Source organism: Schistocerca nitens, chromosome 3 (assembly GCF_023898315.1).
Source record: "Schistocerca nitens isolate TAMUIC-IGC-003100 chromosome 3, iqSchNite1.1, whole genome shotgun sequence".
Classification (NCBI taxonomy): domain Eukaryota; kingdom Metazoa; phylum Arthropoda; class Insecta; order Orthoptera; family Acrididae; genus Schistocerca; species Schistocerca nitens.
This window is the reverse complement of record NC_064616.1, coordinates 180443863-180456928: the sequence shown is the minus strand read 5'-3', so window position 1 is coordinate 180456928 and position 13066 is coordinate 180443863.

Here is a 13066-nt window from a genome sequence, read left to right as displayed (position 1 = left end):
CGAATATTAAAGAGCGACTCGGGATGACCCACTTCGAGCCAAGCAGGGGACTATTGCACTTTCTCACGGGGCATGGACCATACCCGACATACCTATGTCGGTTTGGGAAAAGAGCTACACCAGCGTGCGACTGTGGCGCTCAAGGCGGAATGCCTGAGCACATCATCTATGACTGCCCGTTATATGATGATGTGACGCATGACCTGCGAGCACAATTACCTGATCACGACACTTATGCCCTAATACGACGTGCCGATACCTTCAGTATTCTCAACACACTGGCAAACGAGGTATCACAGAAGATCTTGCGAGACTTTTTAAGAGCCCAAGATAGATGACACTGAACCCGGATTAGACTGAGATATACTCGCCATACCGCCGGGTGCGGAGCAGGCCAGTCTCCCCTGACTGGAATCCGCCGCACTACTGGACCAGGCCAGCGAGTGCATCACCCACCAGGCTACGACAACTGCACTCTACTTTAGACATAGGACTAACAATACTAACAAGTAGGGACTGCAGCGACAACACAGACTTGGCCAGCCCAGTGCCAGGGGCACGCTCACATGGGTTTAGCTCAGCGACCAGGCCTTAAAACAGTAGGTTTGTAATACCAACTGGCACACCTGTAATCGCTGCAGAATAAACTAGATAAGTAGAATAGCTTAACAGATTAACCTTGTCCACAATTAAGCCAGTTAAAATAATGAAATGTAGAACTTGCTGTATTTTAGTAGTTTAATACATAGACCCACTAATTATTGAGGTGGTGGGTTATTTTTGTATCTTCATATAGTTGTGATGTATTGTGTCTATAAAGATTTAAAAAAAAAAGTTCTAGGGGACTGATGACCTCAGAAATTGAGTTCCATAGTGCTCAGAGCCATTTGAGCCATTTTTTGAAATCAGCATACTTTGGACCATTTAGATTGCCATCGATAAAATGGGGGCCAATTATCCTTCCTCCCATAATGCCGTACCACACATTAACCCGCCAGGGTCGCTGATGATCCACTTGTCGCAGCCATCGTGGATTTTCCGTTACCCAATAGTGCATATTATGCCTATTTACGTTACCGCTGTTGGTGAATGACGCTTCGTCGCTAAATAGAAAGCGTGCAAAAAATCTGTCATCACCCCGTAATTTCTCTTGTGCCCAGTGGCAGAACTGTACACGACGTTCAAAGTCGTCGCCGTGCAATTCCTGGTGCATAGAAATATGGTACGGGAGCAACCGATGTTGATGTAGCATTCTCAACACCGACGTTTTTGAGATTCCCGATTCTCGCGCAGTTTGTCTGCTACTGATGTGAGGATTAGCCGCGACATCAGTTAAAACACCTGCTTGGGCATCATCATTTGCTGCAGGTCGTGGTTGACGTTTCACATGTGGCTGAACACTTCCTGATTCCTTAAATAACGTAACTATCCGGCGAACGGTCCGGACACTTGGATGATGTCGTCCAGGATACTGAGTAGCATACATAGCACACGCCCGTTGGGCATTTTGATCACAATAGCCATACATCAACACGATATCAACATTTTCTGCAATTGGTAAACGGTCCATTTTAACACGGGTAATGTATCACGAAGCAAATACCGTCCGCACTGGCGGAATGTTACGTGATACCACGTACTTACACGTTTGTGACTATTACAGCGCCATCTATCACAAAGCGAAAAAAGTGGTCCAACTAAAACATTAATATCTCTTTACGTACTACTCGAATATGTAATAAAAATGGGGGTTCCTATTTTTTAAAAAACGCAGTTGATATCCGTTTGACCTATGACAGCGCCATCTAGCGGGCCAACCATAGCGCCATCTGGATTCCCCATTCAAGCTAGACATGTTTCGTTCTTTATAGTTTTTTCGTTTGACGCTTATTTCGTGAGATATTTGTCCCGGTCACGATTAATGGACCACCCTGTATACTACGATTTGCACGTTCCGGACTGGCGCGGCTTGCGCTCCCAGACCTTCTGACGGCTGAAGAAAGCTTAACGGTAAACAAACCAACGACTCTTCTATTGCCAAGCATCCTCCAAGGTGATGCATTGGCCGTACCTACCCCGCGAATCATGTCCGTAAGTGTGGTGACCGAACATGCAGGGTCGTAGCCGTGCATACACCCCAAGTAGCCTGTAGGGGAGGCAGGCACACTGAACTGTCTGATGGTCTCGGCACGTCTCATTGGCTACTACACCTGCCATTTCATTATCCTTAATACCTATGTGTCCTAGTATCCAGCGTGGAGATACCTCCTTCTCCAGTCTTCGTAGGTGGCGAAGGGTGTCCTGGATATTCTGGGCTATTTTATCTGCTAGGAATTTAGCATTCGCAACGCGTATCATCTACGCCCGTGCCCGCAAGATCGCGTATAATTTTGCATCGAACGCAGTGAATTCCCTAAGTAACCGGATCTTGAGTTCACGATCAGGGACAACAACAGAGCAGTCAAGAGAGTCCCCGTGTTTAGACACATCCATGAATACAGCTCATTTAAAAAGTCGTAAAATATTTCATTAAAAACATGTGCAGGTGTGCAACCTTTCCTGTACGACACTAAATTTAGAATTACTCTGGGCTTCCGCAGTAACTAGGGTATCAGTCGGTTCCAACCTGAAAAAACTGAGTGAAAGGACCATCAGTGAATTTGAACGGGTGTCATGGGACATTCACCCGGAACAAATGCAACGAACAATATCGAACACAATGAGATTAAAAAAATGGATAGAGCGTCTGGCATGTAAGCAGGAAATCCCGGGTTCGAGTCTCGGTCGGCGCACACCTTTTTACCTGTCCCCTTTGATATATATCAACGCCCGGCAGCAGTTGAAGGTGTTGATATAATTCTAATTTCGTTCCGTTAATTTGTTACACCCGCGCTTACACTCATCCACCCTCCCACGCGCACACACACACACACACACACACACACACACACACACACACACACACAAGAACGCGCGCGCGCGCGCGCGCGCGTTTCAGCGCGGACGCACGCACACGTGTGTAAATGTCATATAATTCACAGACGTTGTTTTCTAAGGGGCTACTTTCGTGCCACCTGGAGTTAGTAGATATGAACGAATCCTATGCTGTACGTATTATAAGCCTATATTCTCCAAAGCCTAGGTCTCTTGATGGTGTTTCAGCATTTTTTTACAGTGTGAAATAATTCAAGGTTTCTGGCAAGGTCCACAGCAGTAAGTAATAATATAGGTAGTTAGACAATGCGTAAGGAGCAGATGAAGTTTGTTATAGAACTGCTTGTGGCGTACCTCCCCAAAGAAAATTCAACGAACAGTCTCACTGGATCCGAAGAGGTGCACAAACAGCTGTCCTAAGTACACAAAAATCGATATCATTTTTGCTTTGAAAGTATCCAGTACAATGTTTTAGAAGTGCCGTTATCAGAAGGAATGAATGTGACCTAATTACAAGTTAGTATTTTGAAGACAACGCACTTGCCCCATACCATGTGGCTCCTGTTTGTGCTTCACACGTATTCCTAACGGCCTTGAGGTTCATGGACAATTTTAGAAAGAGTGTTACTACTTTGGTGGAAGAGTAACAATATGGTATTGGTATGCTGGAAAATTTGGAGCAGCAAGAATTTTATATGCCTGACGCACCATGAGGAGTTGCTGCTGGGTGGTAAATGGCAGTTCCGCTGCCTCAGCACGCGACTGGATATGAGCTGGTTTTGTAAGTACCTGTTGACATCCTGATATCCTGGTGGATGGCATGATTAATCTTAATTTAAGAAAATCATGCTGATCCATGAACTCTCCACCCATAGTCAGGAGCAATCTCACGAAGGCTGTATAAAACCGGATCACACGTGTGCTGTCTCCTACACAAGACCTGTAGCTAAGGCACATTAAGATGGTCAGTGCTTTCTGGGGCCTTACCTCAAAGTCCTTTAGCTATGGTAACCACGAAAGTTTTGAATAAAAAAGGAGACATCGAAACTTCACTGTATCTTTAAATTGTCACATTAATGTGACTACCTCCTATGTTCGACGTCAACGTGATATAACCACTCACAGACGGCAGGTGTCAGCACTAGCAGTGGATGTTATATAAAGTGCGTTTGGCGGTATACGGAAAGCAGTGCAAATGTTGCCGTAATGCGGCAATGGAGCGATTTATCTGACGTCCAAATGGGCATGATCATTGGCTTTTGGGCCTAGAGTGGAAGTAGTTCCGAAATGGCTAAGTTTTTAAACTGTTCGCATGCTGCCGTGATTAAAGTATATCGTGCGTGGCAAAATGGCGTTATCGAAAACCGATGCCGAGGCAGCTGTGGCGTGCCTTCGTCTGTAGATGACTGGGTGAATCACGCCTGCGGAAATGTGTACGGGCTAACAGACATGCGACTGTTGAGCAACTGACCTCTCAGATGAACGAAGGGGCTACCGACAGTGTGTCCTCAACGGCCGTTCAGCGAATGTTCCTGCGTATGGGCCTCTGCAGCACGTGCCTGAGTCATGTACTCATGCTGACTGGTATTCATTGGCGACGAAGGCTAGAACTGGCACGCCAATAGCGCAACTGGACGTACAATGAGGGGCGACAGATGGCTTCTTAAGATGCAACACGTTATATGTTCCATCAAATACACTACTGGCCATTAAAATTGCTACACCAAGAAGAAATGCAGATGATAAACGGGTATTCATTCGACAAATATGTTATACTAGAACTGACATGTAATTACATTTTCACGCAATTTGGGTGCATAGATCCTGAGAAATCAGAACCCAGAACAACCACCTCTGGCCGTAATAACGGCCTTGATACGCCTGGGCATTGAGTGAAACAGAGCTTGGATGGCGTGTACAGGTACAGCTGCCCATGCAGCTTCAACACGATACCACAGTTCATCAAGAGTAGTGACTGGCGTATTGTGACGAGCCGGTTGCTCGGCCACCATTGGCGAGGCGTTTTCAATTGGTGAGAGATCTGGAGAATGTGCTGTCCAGGGCAGCAGTCGAACATTTTCTGTATCCAGAAAGGCCCGTACAGGACCTGCAACATGCGGTAGTGCATTATCCTGCTGAAATCTAGGGTTTCGCTGGGATCGAATGAAGGGTAGAGCCACGGGTCGTAGCACATGTGAAATGTAACATCCACTGTTCAACGTGCAGTCAATGCGAACAAGAGGTGACCGAGACTTGTAACCAATGGCACCCCATACCATCACGCCGGGTGATACGCCAGTATGGCGATGACGAATACACGCTTCCAATGTGCATTCACCGCGAAGTCGCCAAACACGGATACGACCATCACGATACTGTAAACAGAACCTGGATTCATCCGAAAAAATGACGTTTTGACATTCGTGCACCCAGGTTCGTCGTTGAGTACACCATCGCATGCGCTCCTGTCTGCGATGCTCAAATGGTTCAAATGGCTCTGAGCACTATGGGACTCAACTGCTGAGGTCATTAGTCCCCTAGAACTTAGAACTAGTTAAACCTAACTAACCTAAGGACATCACACACATCCATGCCCGAGGCAGGATTCGAACCTGCGACCGTAGCGGTCTCGCGGCTCCAGACTGCAGCGCCAGAACCGCGCGGCCACTTCGGCCGGCTGTCTGCGATGCAGCGTCAAGGGTAACCGCAGCCATGGTCTCCAAGCTGATAGTCCACGCTGCTGCAAACGTCGTCGAACTGTTTGTGCAGATGGTTGTTGTCTTACAAACGTCCCAATCTGCTGACTCAGGGTTCGAGATGTGGCTGCATGATCCGTTACAGCCATGCGGATAAGATGCCTGTCATCTCGCGTGCTAGTGATACGAGGCCGTCGGGATCCAGCACGACGTCCCGTATTACCCTCCTGAACCCACCGATTCCATATTCTGCTAACAGTCATTGGATCTCGACCAATGCGAGCAGAAATGTCGTGATACGATAAACCGCAATCGTGATAGGCTGCAATCGGACCTTTATCAAAGTCAGAAACGCCGGCCGCAGTGACCGAGCGGTTCTAGGCGCTACAGTCTGGAACCGCGCGACCACTACGGTCGCAGGTTCGAATCCTGCCTCGGGCATGGATGTGTGTGATGTCATTAGGTTAGTTAGGTTTAAGTAGTTCTAAGTTCTAGGGGACTGATAACCTTAGGAGTTAAGTCCCATAGTGCTCAGAGCCATTTTTGAAAGTCGGAAACGTGATGGTACGCATTTCTCCTCCTCACACGAGGCATCACAACGTTTCACCAGGCAACGCCGGTCAACTGCTGTTTGTGTATTAGAAACTTTCCTCGTGTCAGCACGTTGTAGGTGTCGCCACCAGCGCCAACCTTGTGTGAATGCTCTGAAAAGCTAATCATTTGCATATCACAGCATTTTCTTCCTGTCTGTTAAATTTCGTGTCTGTAGCACGTCATCTTCGTGGTGTAGCAATTTTAATGGCCAGTAGTGTAGATGGCCGTTGGCGAGTACTGCCCTGCAACAATCATCGGAAGGGTACGGCCGGAGGTGGGAGCGCTATGATCTGTGGAATGCTTTCATGACATTCCCTTGGTGTCTCGTTATCCTGTGAAAGTGTAATGGATCAATACAAGTACGCAACTGTCAGTGCCACCATGTTCACTCCCACATGCAGACTGTTTTCTCCTCGGCACGATGGCATCTACCAGCAGGACAATTCCAAGTGTCGCACAGCTCGCAGTGTACATGTGTGGTTCAAAGAGCACCACGTTGTGTTTACCACACCCCCTTGCCCATAGATTGCCCGGATTTAAAACCAGTCAAGTATCGGTGGGATCGCCTCGATCGGGCTGTTCGGGACATGGATTCTCAGTCGAGAAATTCAGCGCAGATGGCGACGGCACAGGAGTCGACATGGCACCCGTGTAAGGACTCTTCAGAATATCATTGACTCTCTTCCTGCACATCGGAGCTGCAAAATGTGCTTATTTAGGTGGTGGTGGTGGTTAGTGTTTAACGTCTCGTCGACAACGAGGTCATTAGAGACGGAGCGCAAGCTCGGGTTAGGGAAGGATTGGGAAGGAAATCGGCCGTGCCCTTTCAAAGGAACCATCCCGGCATTTGCCTGAAACGATTTAGGGAAATCACGGAAAACCTAAATCAGGATGGCCGGAGACGGGATTGAACCGTCGTCCTCCCGAATGCGAGTCCAGTGTGCTAACCACTGCGCCACCTCGCTCGGTGTGCTTATTTAGGCTTTTCACAGTTGGTTACTTTAATGTGACTGGACAATGTTGAATGATGCCCCTCATATGCAAGTCAGGCAAATTAAAAATACTACGTGAACGATTAAAATTATCACACTTATCTGTAGAAAACATAACCTGTCTTTGCATCTCTCTCCTCTAACCTCTTAACCGTGAGTTTTAATTAACGAGCTGGTTTTGCAATATTGGCGGAGAACCATAAACTGCAAAATCGTTCACATATTTGCAGTGCCGAAGCATTGCACAAGACTCCTTAACATAGAGGTTATACCGCTTGTGACTATGGTAAAGAGTGTAACACTTAAACGTTTTCCTTTCTCCTGTTCAAAACTATCTGACAGCACGACACCAACTCGGTGCCTAAAAAATGTTTTGATAAGAAGGACCGAATGATATCGGGTAAGTAGACACAAAATCCCCGTTGGCGGACTTTTCCTACAAAATTGTGCCTCCAAGTACTGTTGAAGGCTTAAGTGATTTCAAAAATTATCCCTATACTAACTACACTCCTGGAAATTGAAATAAGAACACCGTGAATTCATTGTCCCAGGAAGGGGAAACTTTATTGACACATTCCTGGGGTCAGATACATCACATGATCACACTGACAGAACCACAGGCACATAGACACAGGCAACAGAGCATGCACAATGTCGGCACTAGTACAGTGTATATCCACCTTTCGCAGCAATGCAGGCTGCTATTCTCCCATGGAGACGATCGTAGAGATGCTGGATGTAGTCCTGTGGAACGGCTTGCCATGCCATTTCCACCTGGCGCCTCAGTTGGACCAGCGTTCGTGCTGGACGTGCAGACCGCGTGAGACGACGCTTCATCCAGTCCCAAACATGCTCAATGGGGGACAGATCCGGAGATCTTGCTGGCCAGGGTAGTTGACTTACACATTCTAGAGCACGGGATACATGCGGACGTGCATTGTCCTGTTGGAACAGCAAGTTCCCTTGCCGGTCTAGGAATGGTAGAACGATGGGTTCGATGACGGTTTGGATGTACCGTGCACTATTCAGTGTCCCCTCGACGATCACCAGTGGTGTACGGCCAGTGTAGGAGATCGCTCCCCACACCATGATGCCGGGTGTTGGCCCTGTGTGCCTCGGTCGTATGCAGTCCTGATTGTGGCGCTCACCTGCACGGCGCCAAACACGCATACGACCATCATTGGCACCAAGGCAGAAGCGACTCTTATCGCTGAAGACGACACGTCTCCATTCGTCCCTCCATTCACGCCTGTCGCGACACCACTGGAGGCGGGCTGCACGATGTTGGGGCGTGAGCGGAAGACGGCCTAACGGTGTGCGGGACCGTAGCCCAGCTTCATGGAGACGGTTGCGAATGGTCCTCGCCGATACCCCAGGAGCAACAGTGTCCCTAATTTGCTGGGAAGTGGCGGTGCAGTCCCCTACGGCACTGCGTAGGATCCTACGGTCTTGGCGTGCATCCGTGTGTCGCTGCGGTCCGGTCCCAGGTCGACGGGCACGTGCACCTTCCGCCGACCACTGGCGACAACATCGATGTACTGTGGAGACCTCACGCCCCACGTGTTGAGCAATTCGGCGGTACGTCCACCCGGCCTCCCGCATGCCCACTATACGCCCTCGCTCAAAGTCCGTCAACTGCACATACGGTTCACGTCCACGCTGTCGCGGCATGCTACCAGTGTTAAAGACTGCGATGGAGCTCCTTATGCCACGGCAAACTGGCTGACACTGACGGCGGCGGTGCACAAATGCTGCGCAGCTAGCGCCATTCGACGGCCAACACCGCGGTTCCTGGTGTGTCCGCTGTGCCGTGCGTGTGATCATTGCTTGTACAGCCCTCTCGCAGTGTCCGGAGCAAGTATGGTGGGTCTGACACACCGGTGTCAATGTGTTCTTTTTTCCATTTCCAGGAGTGTATTAAGGAAAATCTGCTGGACACCCGCCTCTGGTAGGGTCAGGTTGTCGTCGTGGATCATCTCTAAATGCACAGAGAGCGGCTATGGACCTACCTGGCTTCTAATATGCAGACCAGACATCGGAGGACCATTTGTTCAAAAGGCATTATACACACCTCTTTAATGTGACGCTTCTGTGACTGATGGGACACTTCGGTTTGTATCTGGTATGGCCGGTCGGTGTGGCCGTTCGGTTCTAGGCGCTACAGTCTGGAACCGCGCGACCGCTACGGTCGCAGGTTCGAATCCTGCCTCGGTCATTGATGTGTGTGATGTCCTTAGGTTAGTTAGGTTTAAGTTGTTCTAAGTTCTAGGGGACTGATGACCTCAGAAGTTAAGTCCCATAGTGCTCAGAGCCATTTGAACCATTTTTTTATCTGGTTTGAGGAGAAGAATCCATGTTATCTCTCTCGACGAGTTGAGAAATTGACCTGTCTGGCATATCGAATTAAAGCATTCTACGAGGATTTCCTTTGCCAACGGCCTTGCCGCAGTCGTAACACAGGTTCCCATCAGATTATCGAAGTTAAGCGCTATCGGACTTGCCTAGCACTTGGATGGGCAGTATCTGCCGAGCGCTTTTGGCAAGAGGTGTGCACTCAGCCCCAGTGAGGCCAATTAAGGAGCTACTTGATAGAGAAGTAGCGGCTACAGTCACTAAAACTGACAACGGCTTGGAGAGCTGTGTGCTGACAACACGGCCCTCCATATCTGCATCCAGTGACGACTATCGGTTGAGGATGATACGGCGGTCGATCGGTCCGTTGGGCATTTCAAGGCCAGTTCAGACAAAGTTTTGTTAGTTTAGTTAGGAGAATTTCCTTTAACGCTGTTTGCAAGTTTCGCAGCATGCCGTACCACATTGGGTCGTGACAGGTTGCAGTATCACAAGCCTCGGACAGTGCCGAATTCAGCTCCTACATGGATAAAGGATGGTTTTATAACCTAGAATCTTGGAATCTGAAGTCCAACTCACACCTCTCCACGGTGACACGGTAGCAGCGAAACAGTGGATCCTGGCTGGCAGTGGCATAAGTCACTGCATAATGACTACTTTATTATGTAAAAAATATGCAAAATGCTCTGACATTGCGCTGCCGATGCCTTCGGGCGATATTTGGAGACACACCTGCTTCAGCACTGCTGCTGTAAGTAACCGACTACATTTACCAAAAACCCTGTTGATGGCTTCCCATACTTTCGTAGAACAGGCAGAGAAAATTACGCTTGTCATGGCCTTTTTGTTGCACTCCTTGATTGTGCGTCGAGCTATGGCTCCATGTACTCGAAAGGCTGTTAGGTTTCCTGCTGTTGGGTGGGACTGTGACTTGCATTATTTCATATTCAATTTCCAACCTATCAGATCTCAAATACCATATGCTAAGGATGAAAAAGGAAAGGAAACAAGATTAATGAATCTGAAAATAATAATGCACAGTTGAAGCTAACAATTTATTAATGTAAGCTGAATATTCAACAGAAAATTTAAGAACATTTTTATGGTTTGTAACGGCAATTGCCCCGTATCTGTTGATTATGGCAAATGTACACAATTCACATTGCGATCAGCATTGAGATGCCACTGTGAACTGAAGGGTTCGTAATCTACTTGCGGATCGGTTCCTAGCCAAGGAGGTGCTATGTATTTTTTGTTAAACAGGCGAAAGAAAGAAGAATGAATTCTGGGTTGCATTTAGAGTAAGCGCTTGAGGACGAATATAGAATCCAACTGGAGTAGGAAAGTTAGAGTTCTATTGCGTAAGATATGTATTCACAAGAACGAAGATTTTACACATTAGTGGACACTGGCTGCTTTACAGCAATGAAATCATAGCACCAAGTCTGACTCGTAAAGGTAATTTGAATAACAAGAAACACTCCATATCTCTGAAAGCTTTCATGCCATCAGAATTTACCGCGTCATTACATCCTGCATGACCCAACTTGTGATTACATCTTCATGTACAGTCACTAGCTCTTCCTGAGCAATTGCTCTAAAGTCCTCGGCACAACTCCCCAACTATTAGCCTCCAGCATACGCAACATGTGGCGACTGAGCTTTTTGGTGCTGCGAGTGACCAGTCCACCGTCAAGCTCCGAAAGCATGATGCACTAGCCCAGTCAGGGCTAAAGGGAAAGTGCTGATGTAGTCATCTTAGCCTCTTTCATGAACAGAGGATAAGTTTCTAGAAATTTCTAGAAGCTTCTACAAGGAATTCAGAGGATCCAGCGAAACGTCTCGCTTTTTCAATTTGTAGGGGAAGACTTCGTTCTGCCGTTGAGATTTCACATATCTTATACTGGACGCGGTACGTAGGCCACTAAAGCATGTGCAAGTGTCCGACATTGTCCGCGTTTTAGGAGGTTCGTCCTACTACTGTCCCCCGAAAGATAACCGAAACTCTCCCTAGCCTCTTCCGGAAAAACGGAGAAGGATCCTGCCCAGCCCACTACCAAGCTTACACTATGCATCTCATGCGAGATACAAATATGCACAGACTAGAGGCTGCTGATCACGGAGGCAATATAGGGAAAATAAAATAAAACGCATGTTACACAGAACACTCCCTCTAGGCATTGGTACGAACAGTGTATGAATGAGAAAGATTGATCAGTATGGTACATTGGTAAGTTAGAGATTTATAGATTCATGAAAGAGGTGCCAGATTAACGTACGTATTTCACCGTGTACCAAGATTTGGAGGTCAGTACGCCCAAGCAATATACTGTTGCAGTTCTTCCTATGTATGACCCTAGTTTCATTGAGCAATGGTACTTGCCAGTGACTCATCAAGGGGAAGTTACTTCCATCGTTAAGCTTTGCACATCAGTGTAGATATATTCCGACTGTTTTCGTATGCAGGCCCATGAGACGTGCGGAAACTAAAAATCTGTCTAGACGGGGTCCTACATGTCTTAGTAACCTGAATAAAACTAGGGTGTGGCAGGTGCTCTAACGGTTGCTCGCTGTCGTCTGTTTCACCACAATCCACATTAACATCCGTGGAGTAAGGACTCACGTCTGGACTGAGGGTTTGTTGTAGAGGTCTGCACGATCCCCGCGACTGAAGTAATTAGGCCAAGGTCCCTGCTCTCTGTGCAAGCAACGTTCCACCGCCACGCCCGCGGTGGTCGCTGAAGCGTGCCCAGAGGTAACGGTATTGCACAGCTAGTGGCGCGCCGGACCCGTCCCAAGGCAGAACTGACAGATCCTCTGGCGTGCTCAATTTGTACGGTAGTGAAACGTATGCGTAATACTTTCCGGTCATTATTCTCTTCTTGTGAAGGTAGCGTGTGAGCGCCATACCACGAGGATCCGAATCAACGCTAGTGTTGGCTTTACCTACAGTTGGAAACGTTTATGTTTTATTTGATGTAGTTTCTCCTTCTGTCACCAAACCTTTTGACTTCTCCTCCGTCTGTAGTATTTAATAATGAATCCATGTTTAATCTGCTGCTATGAAACACTGGAGAAACTGACTGTAACTGCATTTCAACAGGGTTAACCACTTCTCATCAATGTTAATTCAAATACGTTTATAATCGTGGTTACTAGGAGCGGGATACGTCAGTTACAAAGTTCTGTCATGCCCCTGACGTCTTGTACGATGCGTTTATTATAGACAGTCGAGAACTTCGTAATATCGGTGAGGTTGCGTATCTTCAGTCATCAATCGCAGAGCAGGAAATAGTGAATGTTTGCTACTGTCTCATCTATCGCATAGATGTTACGACGTTCTTAGCTCTCATCCTGTTCACTGGATGTCCGTCTTCGTTCGAAATCAGCAAACCATTTACTAATCCTAAGACAAGATGCCTATAACGTTGAATGTAACTCATCATTTATGTTCATTGGGATTAAAATCCTCTGAAAAAAATGCTTGATCACAACACG